Here is an 18,194-nt window from a genome sequence, read left to right on the forward strand (position 1 = left end):
GTGTAAATGGGTATGAATCATGTGGTTACCAACAGAAGTCTGGTCTAAGTACTTTAGAGCTAATAGAAGAATCCAGCTCAGCTGTTTATCCCAAGTGAGTCTGGAGATACAATTAGGAAATAGTACTTGTAATTTAGGAGACCCTGATACACAACTGCGGAGGGGGAGTGAGCATGTGACCCCACCGTGTTTTTGCTCTGTGTATTTCAGTGATTCAGGCCGGTTCTTACTGTTGAATGCTGCAGAAAGATAAAACTCCATTTTTATTCCTCTGACTTCAGTCCTATGGTATCAAGGCCACCACAGTATTTGCTGTTTAGCCTTATCAGGGGATTTGGCAAGTCAAAAGTACTCTTCAGCAGATTTGATCATTTGAGGGGAAAAAAAGACAGCTGTAAGAGAATGTATTAATATCCATCTGTTGCTATTCTTTGGTACAGACATGGCTGTCCACCACTGCATCCCTTGTTGGTATTGGAAGCAGCCACAGGCAGGGGGTGACATCTTCTGAAATCCATTCCAGCTGCATAATGTCCAGGCTGAGTGTAAGACACAGCTATCACCTAGGAAACGAGGTAAAGCAGTGCCAGCAGTTTCAGGAAGCAGATGAAAGAGTCACTGTGGGGAGATGCACATATTTATATAAAGAAACCATCTGTGATGCTGGTTATTAACCTGGTTTGGTCGTAGATGTGATAGAATCAAGCTAGATTTTCACTGGCAGATGGTGTATTTTTAGTTAAAGTTCTTTTTTTCTCTGTGCTTTTTTTTTTTTAGGCTGTCTGATTTAAAAATGGAAAGCAAATATGATGGTAAAGTATTATGTTAGCAAAGGGAGGGAATATGTATTTTTTTTTTTTTTTAAAAAAACAACTTATTCCAACATAGATTAGTAATTGACATATGCCATCTAGTGGCAATTAGATATTTCTTCACTTAAATTTGAACCTGGTGTGTGATCTATTAAGGCTGCCTCAGTATATGCATAACACAGTTATTTTTTCCATGAAATGTAGGTGAAATTTCTTGTTTTGCTATTAATCCATCAAACTTCTAGACTTAATGAATTTTTATTAGATTACAAATATCAGCCCAGCTATGACTAGAATTCATATACATTCCCTGGTGAAGTTGATGGCGGTTATCACGTGAGCTGTGACTGCACAAATGTTTTTCTGCAGTTGCGTGCCATTTTTAATTACCATGAGAAAACACACAGTCAGACGTAGGAGGTCAGTTTTACCCTTATGCTTACTGAAGGACAAGTGGTTTTAGTGAGCTAAGCAACAGCCAGTTTGTGAAGAATCATTGACCACTGGTAAGTGGACAAGCCACTAAGGAATAATTGCTTGGTCTTGGGGATTTGCCTATAGGTATTTTTTTCCCAGTTTGGTCACCTTCAAGCCTGCACCTGCAGCAGCTCATCCTGGGCCCGCTTTGAAATGGCGCTTACCTGTCACTTAGGACTGACTGGCCTGTGTTTAATTGCTGTTCATGTGGGCTCTGCTCCGCTTTGGCCTTGAAAGCTCTCATTTTGATATTTGCTACTATCATCTAGTAAGGAATATTTAAGTTATAAGCAGCATTAAGTCATTTCTTTATGAAGCTTACTAGCCATGTATCATACTGATTGTGGTTAAACTGCTTCTACTCCTGACAGCTTTCATTTTACGTGGGCCCAATTATCACAGTTCACATTTCTGCTAAGACGATGCTTCTTAGAGTTCCCTTGCAAGGGAACTATTCGCTATGAAATGTGAGTGTGTTACAAAGCAATGTAGTGAAATCAAAGCCCAGGCAGCCTCTAAAAACCCATTAAAACTACTATGCCAATGCATTGCCGAAGCAGTGATATAGAAAGCTATGTGGTGTAGGCAGTTTCCTCCTGTTGAATACTGCTTTGAGAAAGGTTTCTGATGCAGCTTTCTTCTGTGCATCTGCTTCAAAATGCTTGTGCCTGCTTTTCCCTTTTGTGTGTTGCTTTTTAGAATTGCTTAGTAGAGTTTCCAGTTTCTTTGCTAGGTTTGTTAAAACTTAAGAGTTTGCTCCTCTTAAAAAGTCACATAAGTCATTGAAAGGATTTGTGTTTGCACAGCAAAAAACAAAATGCAAGCACTCTTTTTTGCTAAAATCAAAATCAGTTCTAACAATCAACAACTTTAACAAACAAGCATGGCAGAAGCAAGAGGACTGACAGGCATCGAGTTGTTGTCCTGGAGAACTGCTTAAATGAACCTTTTTTAACTTTCTCTTTAACTCCAAATCAGCTAATTTACATCTGATTTCGTTAACTATATATGGAATATGTGACACCACCCAATAAACTCAGGATGCTCTGATCCCTTTGTTTAATATGACTCCCTTTGTTTTTCACATCACAATGACATTAAATTATAATACCATTTTCACTTAGTCTTGTAGATATATAATGAATATTTTCAAAGTCAACATATAATTTCTCATGAATTACATCAGTTATATCAAAGCACATATTCTTTCTAGTCAAAACACATTCTAATCCCAATAAGCTGACGCATCACAAAGTTTATTACTCATACCTAATTAACAAAAACCAAATATCTTCCATGTCAAAGGTAAGTCATCCCAATATTGCTCTACCCTACATCCATCATTCAAATTTTAGTTCAGTAGCCCTTTGCTTTGCACAGTTGTGTTCCTCTCTTACTGATTTTATTAAAACTACTGAATCTGTTCATGCAGGCAGTACATAGCAGTGTTTTTCTCAAAAATCCAGGTGTGCATGTACCCATTGCAGAGAGAAGCTGAACATTGCATTAGTTCTGGAAGTTGTGAGGCCCAAGAGCACCCTTGTCCTTGGCAGGAGTGAGGCCTTTGCTGGCTGTGAAAATTCTGTCTCTTTTACTGGTCACTGCCGTATAGTGCAGGCTTCCTAAAGGGTTGTGGTCACGACTGCATCTCAGAGGCTCCTAGGCTCAGTCCTCTGGAGGAATTTGAGAATTAGGACAGAGACCTTGTAGTATATTCAGGATAGAGAGCAGAGTGCTAGGGTGGTATGCCATGGTAGCATACCATGGTGACTGGGCCACTAGACTAATGAGTTGTTATAGTTCTTATTATCTGGAGGTCTAACAGGATTTGTGGCTTTATTCTAGTTCTGAAATGAGTGAAAACTGAGAGAATGGAGCTACGATGGGCCTCAGGGGATAGGTGACAACATCCTTGCCAGTTGCAGATGGAGGGCGTCAGAGCTGTGTCTATTTGGGCATCTGATAGGACTGAGGACTCCAAAAGCATCCCAGATATGTAGCTCCCCCTTTGTACCCCTCTTGATGTAAGAGATTCTTTTGGGGAAGCAAGTTTTTGAATATGTTTCTTTCCTCTTTTCCTTCAATTTTGTCTGGACATAAACAAGTTATTGAAGAAAAGGTACTGTTGGCATTTTGGCCTGTGCTGTCTCAGCAGCTGTCCCAGTAACTTCCTATGAAGTTTTATTAATGACCCATAGGAAAGCGCTGAGTGCTGGTGAGGTTCTGCTGTGGAAGAAGGTTCCCTATAATGACCCACTGAATAACCTAGTTTTTTAGACCATTTCAGAGGAACGACCCATTCAAGCTCATGGACACATCACTCAACAGGACTTGTTGCTCTCTTGCCCACCACTGCAGCATCCAGGTTTGCCCCTGACGTGGAGGGATTTGGGTGAAATTGATCATCATCATCATACTTAGTAGTACATCTAGCAGTTCCAGAGTGCACAAAGAATTTTAAAAGTGGAACAATTCTGAGACTCAAGACAGAAATGTAACTTACTAATCTTGAGTTAACAGCTGGAAATGAGAACCTAGACAGCAGCAGTAATCTGGCCAAAAGGGAGTTAGTCAAAGAGCTGGTTTTTGAACCTCAGGAAGGACTGGCTGCTCTTGGCTCCGACTTTCGTTGTCTTCGTCACATCAGCTTTCACCTATTATTCTAGTGTGAAAAGTAACATGAATTAGCATTACTTTGGTGTTTTTCTCAGGACAGCTCCCTGTTCTTCCAGCACTACACAAAAGTAGCTACAGGGAGCTTTGCTGGGGAAGATTATTCCCAAACTAGACAGCCTCTATCTCTTTTTTTCAAATATGGCTCATGTGAACTGCTGACAGGAGGGGGTGCTGTGTAGCTGACCGTGCAGGATTTCTTACCATCCGGGGGGAAAACAGTAGCTGCGTTTCCTTGGTGTCCTGGCTGCTTCCCTCCCCTGCCTGTACTGTAAGTGCCTTCTCACTTTGAATAGAGGAATGGTTTGCATAGATGCTTTGCTAATTGTCTTAGGGCAGTTTGTTTAAGGAGGACGATTGATCTGCTGCAGCAATATTCTGCTGGATGACTTTGTGCAGTCACTGAGCTTCCCCATTCAGCCGCTTTCATGTGAGATGGTGATGACAATACCAAGCTCCCGATGGAGAGCTGTGAGAGATGATAATTCCTGATGGTAAAAAAAATGGGGCATGATAGTAACAGCATTTTGTTATTATTATTTGATTATTTCTCACTTTTTTTTTTCTTTTTTTCTTTTAATGATTCCAGTGATGCAGTGTGCTATATTGCGCCCAGTAGCCTGAATGTAGACCACTGTGCCCTGGCAGATCTGCTTTCCCCTTTCATAGTTTATGGTTTATAGCTTCAGCCATACGTGCTTCAGTGCATGATACACTGGTGACCTGAAATGGCTGCAATCACCTGCTCAGAGAGCGCTCATCTCTTTCTTAGAGAGGAAAGCCCATGCCTTCCGAAGGACTCAGGGGTGCTGGCATAACTCTTCTCTTGAAGGAAGATCCTGTGTAGTACACACAGCATAAAGCTGCTGAGACCCACTGTGTCAACATTTCTTTCAGATGACAGTTATTTGATGATTACAACCCAGTGACTAAATGATCATGGTTACCATCCCTTTTCTGCCTTTTGATTGGTTTGTAGGAAATTAGTGTAACAAAACTCAGTGAATGATCTTGTGTAAGGGGAAGGTGATTGTGTTATGCGAAAGCAGTAAGCAAATTGATTTTACGCAGTCATACTCTCATGACAAATGTGTTTAAATGTTCTGACCAGCATTTCTTGTGTACAGCATGGAGGACAAGTGAAATCCTCACTTCATCTCCTTGGTTCTTCTTGATTGTCAATGATAAACTAGTTTGTTTGGACAAATCTTTTATATCCTTTAGGATATCTTTTATATCTTTCCTGCTGGGCTAACAGAAAAAGGAATGACATATGTGATTTGCTGCAACCTCATTGCCATCATCCTGTTGTCAGCGTACAGGGTCTTTTGTTAATAAGACATCTCTGCTGTGCTCTTATCAGAGTGAAGGCCTTCTGGGCCTGACAGAAACAACACATTCCTCAATTTGATTAACTGGAAATAGCATCCCTTGCTATCAATATAGGCCTTTTTTAATTGTTGTTCTGCTGCTTCTTATGGTGTTTTAATCCACATACATATTTCCAGTCATACTTAATTTATACCAATCTAAATATTTCTGTTAAAAGTCTATTCAGATTCACACAGCATGTAAAATTCAATTCCTCCATCTTTTCCTAATAATGTTGTAGCAGCTCCAGTGTGATAACGATAGAAACATGGGCGGGTTCAGGGTTTTTATCCTGCCTAAGTGGCAGTGGTAGAACCCTCTGAGCTCTGTCTACACTAGCAGTTTTGCCCCACTGTAACCAGATGATGGCTAGCTGGTCATGTAGAAGCAATGCTTTTCCCCCCGACCCCCTGAGTAAGAGCTCTTTAGAGAAAGCAATAGCTCCTTAGAAAGGCTGCTGTTGCTTCAACAGCTGATATACAACTCAAGACTAATACAACAGCAGCCTTTCAGCCCTGTTGGAAAGCTTTTTGAAAAAACAAAGGCCTTTACATTGCAGTGAACTAAAGCTATTAGCCCCTAATTAAAACATGAGGTTTCATCTTTACCTTTCTAGAGATCACAGAAATCTATGTATTTTTCAGGCTTTAAGCCAGAAATCAAACATTCATCATGTAATTGCAGTAAGTCTGTGCTAATACTTCTCATTAAGTATGATTTATGAATTCCACAAGAGCCTAAGAGGTAAATATATAAAATTATTCTGAAGTCTGCAAAAATGAAGCCATTCCAGTTTCTTTGGATGACTGTTCAGCAGGGAGGATATATGCAAACGTGAACATGACGGCTTTCAACATTTGGTAAAGACATTATGTTTGAACTTCTTTATCTTTGTGATTCTCTCAAATTGGTGTGGTTTTCATCTAGATCACTGCTGATCTTTCACCAAAGATAACATTTCAGCTGTCACTAAAGAAAGCAGTGTGGCTTGGTGGAAAGCCCATTTTGCTGGGACTCTGAAGACGCAGTTCATTTGCTGGCTCCTCTGCTTGTTTGCTGGGTGACCTTGAGTAACTCGCTGTCTCTTTCCTGAATGCCTTTCACTTATCTGTCAATGGGAAATGGTGTGTTACAAAAATATAATAGTACTATTATGCAGCTAGTCGCTCTCCAATCCTACAGTCAAGATATCAGCATCAAAGAAGGAAGAATGTAATGAGTGTTAGTACAGGTTCATAGCAATCAGGATGAGGAAGAAACTGCTAGATTGTGAAACTTAGCTACTTTCATTGTTCCAGGGGACTGAAAGATATACACTGATGTTTGACCTTAACTAATTAGACCTTGCACAGGAATGTCTAACAGAATGCAAATATTTTGTATTCCTTGTTTCCTGCTCAGTCTTAGTGGGCAGGAGTGATTTAGGGTGAAATGAAATCTTTCCCATACTCTGACATGCTGCTTTGAATATAGCACTCACATTTTTCTTTGTATGTGTCTGAAGCCAGCAGGAAAGGTTTGTTATTGCTGTATCAGTCACTAAGATAGGATGAATAATCTTTGTAAATTGGGGTCAAAACTGACTGAACTGAAGGGCTTATATTTTTACCTCAGCCCTGCTGCAATTCACTGAACAGTTCCATGTGTAGAGAAGATGTTGTGACAAGTTAATCAGAGAATCAGAGAACTGAGTCAGAATCAGCCCCCCAAACACTTACAGAAAAGAGAAAGTCGGTCATGAGAGAGACTGTGGAAGTGACTTTTGTTGTGGGCTATCACAGGTGGCAGGTTTTGTTTAACCCTGACCGTGCTCCCCCACAGATTAGCATTCCCCAGGAGCTAAAGGAGATCTGTAGCTCTTGCGGAAGTGTGTGAGCCAATGGATAAAAGCAAAATGGGATACAAAATTATAGGTAAGCAAATTCTTATATCTGTATGTATTTCCAATTCAGGTAACAGTGCCAATAGTTACTCTCTAGGGGATGTATTTCTGCTCTCTCTCTGGCAGGCAATTCCATTTGATACTAGTGGAAGTTTTCTGCATGAAAAAGGCTTCAATTTTAACTTCTATCTGCATTTATTGAAATCTCTCTGGCTTTAACTATTCTACTCTTTTAGGCAAAAATGAGAGGACCATCTAACTTTTCTGCCTTGCCCTTTCAGATTAATTTTAAGCCCTACATAACCAGATCTTCCAAAGTTGTAAGTTAAAAACTTGCTCCCTTTAGAGCAGTGAAGGGTAGAAAAAACTCAGCAGCAGGATATATTATTTCATCTCAGGAGAGATGGAGGGCAAGAACAAATGCTTCAACTTAGGAAGGGAGGGGACAGGGCAAAACAGTCTAGCAAATACTGTGTTATAGCAAAGACTTGCTGAAGTATCAGTAGGAATTGGCTTCCTGTTCTGTGCCTGTCCACTAGCTAAAGTTCATGGAGCAGACTTTTTTACTGAACTGCATTTATATTAATTGCTTATGCAGGAACAAAGTCAGTTATAAAATGCTAAGGGTGATGGAGAAGCAGGCCCTTGGATCAGTTTTGGTTGGTTTCCATAAAGGGTGCTTGCTTGTTTTTACCCAGTCTTCAGGCCGTTCTCTCAAGAAATCTGTATATAGAAATATTTGTTCCATAACCACAGTGAACAGTCTTCCATTGCCTGGCAGCCATTTACATACTTGAGGCTTACTTCCCTCTCTGAAGTTTAACTCTGCAGGAGCTTGTGCTGCTGCTGAGCCTAATCCTTCTTTCAGTCTTTCATGTCCCCAGTCCAGGCCCCGTGGGACTCGACTGTTGACAATGGCTGCAGCACATCCCCCTTGGGTAAAGGGCGAAGATTAGCCTTTGCGTTGCGCTACTGATGATAAGTAGCAATAAGGATAATAAGGAGCACTCTCATAGCGCTTTACATTTTCAAAGTGCTGTACTGATACTAATTAATCTGCCAAACAGCCTTGTGACAAAGGTGTGTTTCTACTATGCCTAACTTTAACTGTATAATATTGCTATGCAATAAAACATAATTGGATGGTGTCTTCAGATAAGAATGAGGAAATCAATTAACCAACTGCTGTCTGCTTGTATTTTCCATACCCCAACAGCTGAGCCAGCTTCAAAGCTGCCCCATTTCTTTTGGTTAGCTTTGGCACATCTTTAGGAACCTCAGATATTTAGGCAAAGTCCAAGCTGACTCCAGTGTTTTGCAGTGTTTCTGTTTCTATGTATGTACATCCACGTACATGGCCTCCACCAGCTTTTAACCCTGTCCAGAGGGTACAGTCCCAGGGCTGCTAGAACCGGGATTAAACCTGGGCCCTCTGGCTGTGCTTGAACTGAAGAGCCCCAGTTTCTGTGCTGCTGGTGCCTTATTGTACTTACTGTATTGTATGTGTACTAGTCACTAAGGAAAAAAAGGTTGTACTCTGTGTGCGTGTGCTATGCTGACGTGTCAAAGAAGAGTGGATATGCTCTATTTTAACTGCAGGATTTCAAAGCCTTTCAGTGCAGCTAAGTCACCTGCCCCCAGTACTCCAGTGCCTGCAATCCTATGTCTGCATGAGCTGCTAACATGAACTTGAGCAACTGGTCAGTAGAATGGTAGGTCATGCTCAGTATTGATATATGTCCATAGAAGGAAGATAACCCTCATTATACAGGCATAAAGCTAGGCTTTGAATGACCTATTTCCTCTGAGGGAAGAGCTTGAGGTGATTGTGGTAGATTTCTGAAAATATAAGCTCAGCAGCAGCTCAGAAGGCGAATAAGAAAGTTAGGACGTGTGAGGAAGGAAAACAAGAACAAAGCAGTAAAGTTTGTTATGTCACTGAGTAAATCCAGGCTGCAGCTACATCTTGAATACTGTGCACAGTCTGCTCAATCCAGTCCGATTAGTCCTTTTTAAGTCAGGAAGGGTAGTGTAGAGCTAGGAAAGATACAGAGAAGGATAACATAGTATGGGAGAGCATCTCTGCAGCGAGAGATCAAATAGATAAAACTTCAACCTGGAAAAGACACTAATGGGGAGAGCTTTAATAAAGGCTATGAATGGCAGAGAAGAACAAGAAGAACAATAACATTACATAAAAGTCAGGGTGTACCCATTGAAATGATTGAGGTAAAGGAAGTATTTTTTCACACAATGTAAAAGTGAATTGTGGAGCTAATTGGCACAGGATGTTCTAGATGCCAAAACAAAAATGTGTTCAAAAAGCGATTAAGCAGATTAATGAAAGAGAAGGCCAGCAAGGATCATTAAACACGTTAGTCGAGATGCAGCCACTGGCTTAAGAAGTCCCAAAGCGCTGGCTGCCAAGAGACTAAAATAGAGGATGTATCACTCTGTAGTTGCCTCTTGCACATTTTCCCTAACCATCTTCAGGTAGGTGAACTTTTGCTCTCGTATGTTAACGCTATTCTCATACTTTATCCCAAACATGTACTGGGCACACATAACTTCTGTAGTGTTGTGCCAGCATATGTGCTACTGCAAGTAAAATATGACGTGTGCTGCCAAAGTAATCATATTCTGAAAACAGTACAGCACACTTCATATTATAAGGAAAGTTTTTCCTGTAACAGGGGAAGACTTGCCCATTTGCCTTTGTGTCTGTTATCCCTTCTCAGGAATGGAACCTTCCTCCCTGAAAACTTTCCAGAGTACAAACAAGTGATTAAGCAAACCATAGGAAAACCTACCCTCTGTCAGTCAGTTGCAGTTATTTCACATTCTCTAACTAGATTGCAGAGTCAGCATAAAAATTAAAATGGTCTTTATCGCTTGCTCCAAACAGAAAAGTCCTTTCTCATGATGTCTTCACGCCACCTGAATCCAAATCGTCAGACAATATTTTTAAAGAAGCAAAGCTCCTTTGACTCACACGCAGGTACAGTGGAGGTTACATTAAAATACCATCATGCTATTGCTTTGTTTTGCAGAAGTTATTTTACAGAGAGATTACATGGGTCATATGCTCATTTAAAAGTTCTTCGTATTTTCTTTTTGAATGTTAAATGTTCTTTTAGAACTTATTAAAAGTTTGTGTGAAAAACATCCTTTTCTTCACCCATCTATTTTCTTGCTGTCCTTCCAGAAACTGTAGCAGACTCTCAGCTCACAGACATATTTGTCATGCAAGGCTTGTTCAGCTGTAAGAGGCACATTTGGCCAGATACACTGTGCTTTAGGAAGCTAGGAATTTTCCACATTCCAGCATACATTCCACTGGCCATAACTATGAGAGTTCGACTCCAGGAAAATTCAGCCTCTGAAACACAGGAGACAGACAAACTCTCAGGGGGCAGTGGGTGGGAGAGGACAGGCAGGGAGGAGAAAGTTCAAGTGCTGCAGGGTGGAAGGCAGAACTGTACTGGAAGTGGATCAATCTGGCTTGGTCAAAACAGTTATTAATACCACATCTGGTTCTTGAACTGCCCGTGAAAACTTGCCTCTCGGGAGCTGCATTGCTCATGCTCTGTTTAATGGCTAGATCCTCTTCCAGTGCAGGGCTCTTCCCCCATCCTCCAAGTGGAAGAGGGGATGTGATCCTTGTGGGCTCCCTGCATAGCTCATGAGTTGCCCAGATTCACCACTAAAAGGGACACTAAAAGGGGGCAAAGCTGTGTGGAGGAGTAACACTATTTCAGCAGAGTCTCTCTAACTTGTGATGACTAAAGTAAGTACATGCTTTCAAATTCCTTCTGTGATACAGTCATGTGCTGGGCTCTGATTACTACATGTCTCTAAGGGGAGAAAGAGACTGTCAGCTAAAATGACAAATATTCTGTAAGTAAGTGTATTACTGAAGTGCTTGCAAACGTGAAGCTCTAGGAAGGGTTGCGTTTGAGCAACAGGGCACCCTACGAGATACTGCACTGGCCCTGGGGGCCAAGGCTGGCTGCATCACAGACCCTGTTTTTATGAAGGTAATGTACACCTAGAGGATATGCCTCAAGTCTGCATAAACCTGCTGTGGTCAAATACAGTGAACTTGTGCCCCTGTGGCTCTGCCACATATCAGAGCAAGGGTTAGGAAGCGCCACTTTGGAAATCTCAGCCTCACGTCTAAGCACTCAGAGCTAGAAAGCAGCTGCCCTGGGTGCACTGGAGTCCTGCAGCACCTTCCTGGAGGCTCTGTGGGCTGGGCACTTGCTGGAAGATTTCTCACCTCTCTTTTGTGCCACTGTCCTTGTTGCAAAGGAACGAGACAGAAATGAGCTGGTGCATCAGACTCCACAACTGAAGGCAGGTATGGAGCTGAGATAAAAAACTGTGTGATTTCATGGGATATCTGAACCAAACAAACCGGGGCTATGAACACCATTAAATGCTGGCATCTGGCATTTCTAATGAGCTTTTGAACCAATTTTATTCCACTGGCGTGCAGATACAACAATGTTGGGAAAATCCATGATGTAGATTTACCAGTAGGGCTTTTCTAATGTACCTCTAACTGCTGTGTTATAGGAATACCAATGGTACTTCTGCAGTCTTGAAATAGTGAAGCGTGGCTGTCTGTGTGTCATCCTCCCTTGATTAATGCCATAGCTCTTTACCAGTTGGATTTCATAAAATCTCTCATCATTAAGACTCCTTCCTTGCAAACAGCTGCATTGTGTGATGTCCCATGTGCCTGGTGGGACCCAGCAGAGATATATGGGTTTTCTCAGCCTTCTGGTCTGCAAGTGTTGTATTTACCTTGAATGTGGTACTAGTAGAACGAACAAATGCAGTGTCAGCCTGACACCAGGCAGGCCAAGTTCTCCCCTGGCCCCAGGATCAGGGTGGTTGATGCTGGCCTGTCACTGCTCAGGTCTGGGGGCTAATGTGTCTCTCCCACATGAATCAAAGCAGAGAGCTATGCTGCAGAGGCCCTGGCAGGGTTAAAGCACAGCTTTGCTCCTCCCTCTGCTCCACTGTTATGATTAAATAACGGCAGCTGTGTTAGGAGTGTGTTGGGGGAGCGGGTGGATCCTGCCAAGCTGGGAAAAACAGCATCTCCTCTGAGAGAAGAAACACACCTGCAAGTCCTGGGAAGCTTCCTCCTGCTGCAGCTCTGCTGTGGTGGCTCTCCTGGGGGTGAAGATGAGTCAGTGAGTGCTTTCTACCTCTCTGCTCCTGCTGCTGAGGCTGGATGGGTGTCCTTGTTGCTGGCACCACGAGGGAGCAGGACTGGGGGGATGCAAAGGGTGTGAGAAATCTTGCAGGAACACACAAAAGACCTTTTGACTAAGAAAGCTGTACACAATGAAATCTTGCTGGGCTGCCTGGCTTCTAGAGGCTGGTCAGCAAAGGAGTTTGCTCAAGTCCCTCGTTTGGAGGTAGCTAGAAAGTGTTTTGTTTATCTGAAACTTGCTGCTGAGTAAGCCTTCCTCAAGAGAGATGCTCTGATGGAAACAAAGTGGTTGTGCCCTGGGTGCTGGTTGTTCTGGTTTGCACTTCAGGTTTGCCAGCTTGCACTGTAGTATCTGACTCGTTCAAGCTGTTAAATGCTGTTGCAACAGTTGAGGAGAGTTGTAATGGGTCTCTCTGTAAGTGCTGCTTTTCTGATGTGAAGTCCCAGGCACAGGGGTTGTTCTGCTGGTCTGGTAACATGTAGAAACAGGAGGTGGCACATGGACTAATGCGTTGGTCCAGCAGCTCATGAAGAGGTCCCCCCCCCAGCATGCACGCTCACCCTTGCTGCTGTCCACTTAGGTCTATAACGCCATGCGTAGCTGATCCCTTGTTGGGATCTCTCAAAATGATCATGGCTTAAAAAAAATTGTTGTTAAACTAACCTGGGCCATTTTGATAGATTCAAGGAGCAGTCTGAGGGAAGGGAAAAGGTGATGATAAGCAGCTGGGCTAGTTTAACCTACTTCATCTATAGCCAAAAGACCTGTCTACCATTGATTTGAATAGCAGGTATCTCCAGTAAAATTGCACTTACTCATATTTTAGTTTGTCCTATGGCTGCTTTGGTCCTGAACAATGACTGAGAAGGGTTTTTCCTATATGTAAATACAGGATGGACAGTGAATAGCTGCTTCTTGAATGCCTGTGGGACTGCAGTTGGTGCAGATTCTCCCAACAATAAATGAGCACTGCCATCAAACAGGCAGGAAGTTCAGTTTTATTCATTTGGTACATATATATATATATATATATATTAATGGCAGACCTGGAACAGCGTTCAGCAACAGCTGTGATTGAGTGCCTTGAAGCAGCAAAGTGCTCTAATCGAAGCTATTTGGATAGCTGGATGAACCTGGTTTGGTCAAAAATTCACTTAGTGTGAGACAGGATGTATTTGATGATTATTTGAGTGTTTTCTTTGATGCCTGGATGATCTATTTTCATAATCAGAAGATACACCCATCCCATAGCAATTAGGGTATTCATCTTATTAATTCATGTCAGAATAGATCAAGTATCTCTTGAATCTGGGTCTCTGCTGTGCTGCGTGAATGCAGTCACACAGGCTAATGGTTATTTGGGGATGTGTGTTACAGGAGAAGATTCCTTCTGGTGGCTTTGGGTGAGAGGAGGGAAAAAAAAACACTGTGAAAGGCCTCAGTGTCACACTTTTTCCTCTGATATCTCTGGAAGATTTTTCATATATGAAACCACTAAGGCATCTGTTTTTACCCTATATGTAATTTTTCTGATTAAAAAAAAAAGTGACCTTTTATTTCTTGTTGTCCTCTGTTAGAAGAAAAGAGGCTTGGCTGGTCTTCAGTTAATGTTTTTTCCCTTCTCAAATCCTGTTTTTCTAAGGCTTCTCACCAAAACACATTGTTTTTAGGATAAAAATATAAAGACAAAATATGCTGTCATTAAATAGGAACCAAGTGTTCTTTAATCAAAAAAAAAAGAAAAAAGAGGCTAGACAAAGCTAAAAAGAGCGTTGCTGCGTCCTCGCTCCACCAGGCAGGTCCTCAGCCAGCTGTGCAGGGCTCCCTTGCTGCAGTGTGGAAGCCAGTGCCGGAGCACCACTGCTGTGCAGCAGATGGACTGCGCAAGAGAAGGCACTATGTGAGAGTGCTTTGTAAGAACCAAATCTTACATTTAGCTCCTCTCCTTCTTTTTCTCTACCCTTCCTATTATATGAAACTGGAGAGATCTTGTGTAACTCGCTATTGGCTGTGAACCACTGTCCAAGAGGCTTACGGAAAACCTGCTTATGATTTATTTCCATTTCTGGGTCTGACTGGAAAGAAAGCCAAATGCCAACTTCAAAGGGAGCTTCTCAGTGTTACTCAGTATTAGATACTGTTTCCCTGCACGCCTCTTCTCCTTTGGTTGCTGTCCCAGGAACTGAGCACTGGCTGCTCTTTCTGTTTGGGGGTTTTACGAGGAGGTGCTCAGACAGGAAAGGCTCTTTCCCACACACGTGTGCTGCACTGTGATTTCCCCTGCACGTGACACACTGGCTATTCGTTGCACCCCAGGTGCTTTACCCCGTGATGTGGAAACAGGAACTTGTTGGAGGTCTCTGTATAACCCGTTCCACAGGGATTCAGTAAAACCAGGCCAGCGTAGCCTTCGCTCTGGGAGGAAAGGATTAACTGAGATTAGAGTGGTGACCTGTGGGGCTCTCGCTGCTGGCACCTGGAGAACCATGTGCTCTCCCACTTGTGTTAGGAGTGGGCTGGACTGCGTGGGGAAGAGCACGCAGCACCTGCCTCCTTGGGGTCGTCTCCTGCCTTGTCATGGAGGCAACGCATTTTCCATTGCTACCTTGTTCCCTCTGCCTTCCGCTCTGTACTGGCTCCTGATGGCAGCCCGGCCTGGCTGAGCTTCCTCTCCACCATGCAGCAGTGGAGGGAGGTGCGTACGAAGTTGCAGTCTGGCACTCCTCTGGGACTCGGTCGTGTGCCAAGGAGACTTTGCACAGTTTCACGATGGGTGCGCCAAAGTGCTCTTTACTCGAGGGGGTTGTTCACCAGCACTGAGATGCGTGAAACCAACCTGCTGACAGTGACTTTTCTGGTATGTAAATGTGACACGAAGAGAAAACTAGCCAACTTCCTTTAAACAGCATTCTCAGCTGCTGCTTCAGTTGGGAAAGCTCATCCCAGTCATCCATGTTAGAAAACTGCACTCAGCACAAGCTGAGGAGCTCGCTCTGAGCCGACAGGGGATTCCTTCCCAGTCACTGCTGCTCGGCACCGAGGCTGTGGTCTCCAGTGCTCAGGTCTTGGTTGGTTGGGCAAGCATTTCTTGGAGATCTTTTGCAATCCTGTGTCCTCCATGGAAGTGACAGTAAATGTAGTTTAATTTCCACTTTCCCTTAACCCCTTTCTTAAAAATCTAAGGCTTAGAGCAGAAAAAGTCAGAAAATAGAAGCCTGTATTATTAGTTTGAGACATAGCACTTTAAAGCTCAGCAGTAGTTGGGGCCCTCTGTGCTAATCAGCTCCTTCTGTTAACCAAAAATCCCAAGATGAAGAAAATGAAAAACAGCCTTCCAATGCTGGAAGAGGCCAAGGGCTGTGGCAGAGCCAGAACTCCTGCTTGGATAGAAACTAAGTGTTTAAGTAACTTGGAGCAAGAATTTGACTGTGAAGCTGGCTCACATTATTGCCTTCATACATGTGTGAACTGTGCTGAGTCAGCACTATGCTCTTGACTTTGTGGTGTTCCTTGGCTTTGCCCCCGGGGAAGGTTGAGCACACAGTTTTCATTGGAGCTCTTTGACCCTTTCTTTTCACTTACTCACAAATCAGATCTCCCAGTTACCTTTTATTCTGCTTTTATGATTGGCTGCCGCAGTAACAGCATTTTCCTTATCATCCTATTGACTTTGGAGACCTGATGTGGATTTCATCATTGCATGGCCTTTAACTCTGTTTTCCTGTCATTTTGCTGGAGAATCCCCAGCAATTTCAGCAGGTCTGATGTTAAAATTCAAGTTCTGTCTGTCTCTTTCAATGCGTTAACTTTCTTCTTGCTCCTGACATCTATGGGACAGTCCTTTGCTGTTTGTGTGCCCAGCTGAAAAGCAATGATTTTGCTGAGGGCCAAAGAATTCTTGCATTTTTCTAAAAGTAACTAGATTCCAACTAGTCCTTCAGTCTCTACTTGTCCATTTCTTTCCTATGTTGTTCCAGGATTTACTGAAATGAAAGATCTTCATAGTACCTTCTTATTCTGCTGCCTTTCCCTCCTAGACAACCCTCCAGGCTGCAGATCTGTAACTCTTTTTGCTATTCACTGCTTTCCTGACCCAGCAGCTGCAAGCTTAAATCAGTCTAAGTCAGGGCTGCCACTGTCCTGCCTGGTTTGCTCTGGCTGTGCATTATTATCCCTTCCTTTGCATCATCACTGGTGCTTGTCTGAGTGTCCTGGCTGGGCCAGCTCAGACAAGCAAAAAGTTTTCAGCCAGTGTGATTTCCTGAGCCAGCTCACCACGGGCTCAGGCGAGCGCCCAGGCGGGTGCGCAGGAGGGGTGGCTGTACAGTGCTGCACTGATCAGATCCTCGCACTTTCTGCAGGAGGCTGAGCAAGAAACCCCTTCTGGCAACTGCTCTCCATGCACCATGTTAGGGAGTCTTTTAGGAAGAGGATACGACCCTGCAAAATTCCCAGCATACATCCTTTCTCAAAGTGAGCATTCAAGCTACTACTCTTCCCAGTCATGTGGGTTTGCAGACTTTAGCTAATCTCTGGTAACAGATTTATTTAGCTAAAAAACAAACAAACAAAAATAAAAAATGCCCCAAACCAGGAAATGCCCTATTAATGCACTGGAAATAGAATAGAATCAGGCTGGAAAACTCCAAAATGGACTATCACAGCACAAAGGGTGATGTAAAACCCATGTGTTCAGCAGGCTACAAGCCAGGAGCCCCAGGCTCTAATCCCAGTGCTGAGCTCCCAAGCTTGGCTAAGAAAACTAAAAAGGGAAGAAGAAAAAAAAAAAAAAGAGTCTTTGTTTAAATTTCCTCATCTTTTCCTAGGCAGACTCCTCTTACTATACATATTAACAATTTAGAAGTCACAGGTTACTTAGGCCTTCCATGTGAAATGTCTTCTCAAATCTCTTCCAGCCCCAGCCTCTCCAGGTCTCCCTGGTCATCACAGCCAAGGGTCGCGGCAGCAGCTGCTGTGCGATACTCTGAAGCACTCTGCCTGCACTGCTGCGTAACTGAGCTTAACACTGATCCATTGCCCAGTAATACTGGAAAATGTTGTGAGAAGTACTAACGTGCACCCTAGCTCCAAAACACTATGTTCAGACTGATACTCAAAATACCCGTGTTTGTGATGCTAACTATTCACCCTTTTACTCAAGAGTGTCACAGCTTTTCTACCCTTGACTCTTCTCCATACCTACTTTCTGTAACAAATGGGGAAGTAAGAGTTACTGGAAGATCTCTGCATTTTAGGAAAGGCCATGAACTACTGCATGCACAGAAGGCTTTTTTTTTGGGGTGGGTGGGGGGGTTCTCTGACTAAGAAAAGGTCTTGCTCTATAACAAGGCATTTTTTAAAGCTGTGACTGCCCCTCATTAGTGGATAAGAACAGTTCATAGTTCTTTTGGGGCCTGTTAATAGCAAGACCTTTATATATATAAGATTTAAAAAAAAGCTGATCACTAAGAGGACTATGGAGTAGATTGAAACTGGAATATATTTCTGAACCAGTTACTGGGAAGGAACTAGGGAGTTTTGCCTGACTAAGGAGTAGAGAATTGGAACTTAAGTTATGGAAGTTGATTCAACAACTGTGCTATTTTTGGCTTGTGAACTGTTCTAATGGCTGTTTATTTTTAAGGTCATTTTCTGTTTGCATAGCATATACACCCTTCTGGCGGGTGGGAGGCATTATAAAAACAATCACTGCTGCTCAGAATTATGAACTAAACTTGAAGAGGAATGGAA

This window comes from Apteryx mantelli, chromosome 10 (genome assembly GCF_036417845.1).
Source record: "Apteryx mantelli isolate bAptMan1 chromosome 10, bAptMan1.hap1, whole genome shotgun sequence".
NCBI classification, from domain to species: Eukaryota; Metazoa; Chordata; class Aves; order Apterygiformes; family Apterygidae; genus Apteryx; species Apteryx mantelli.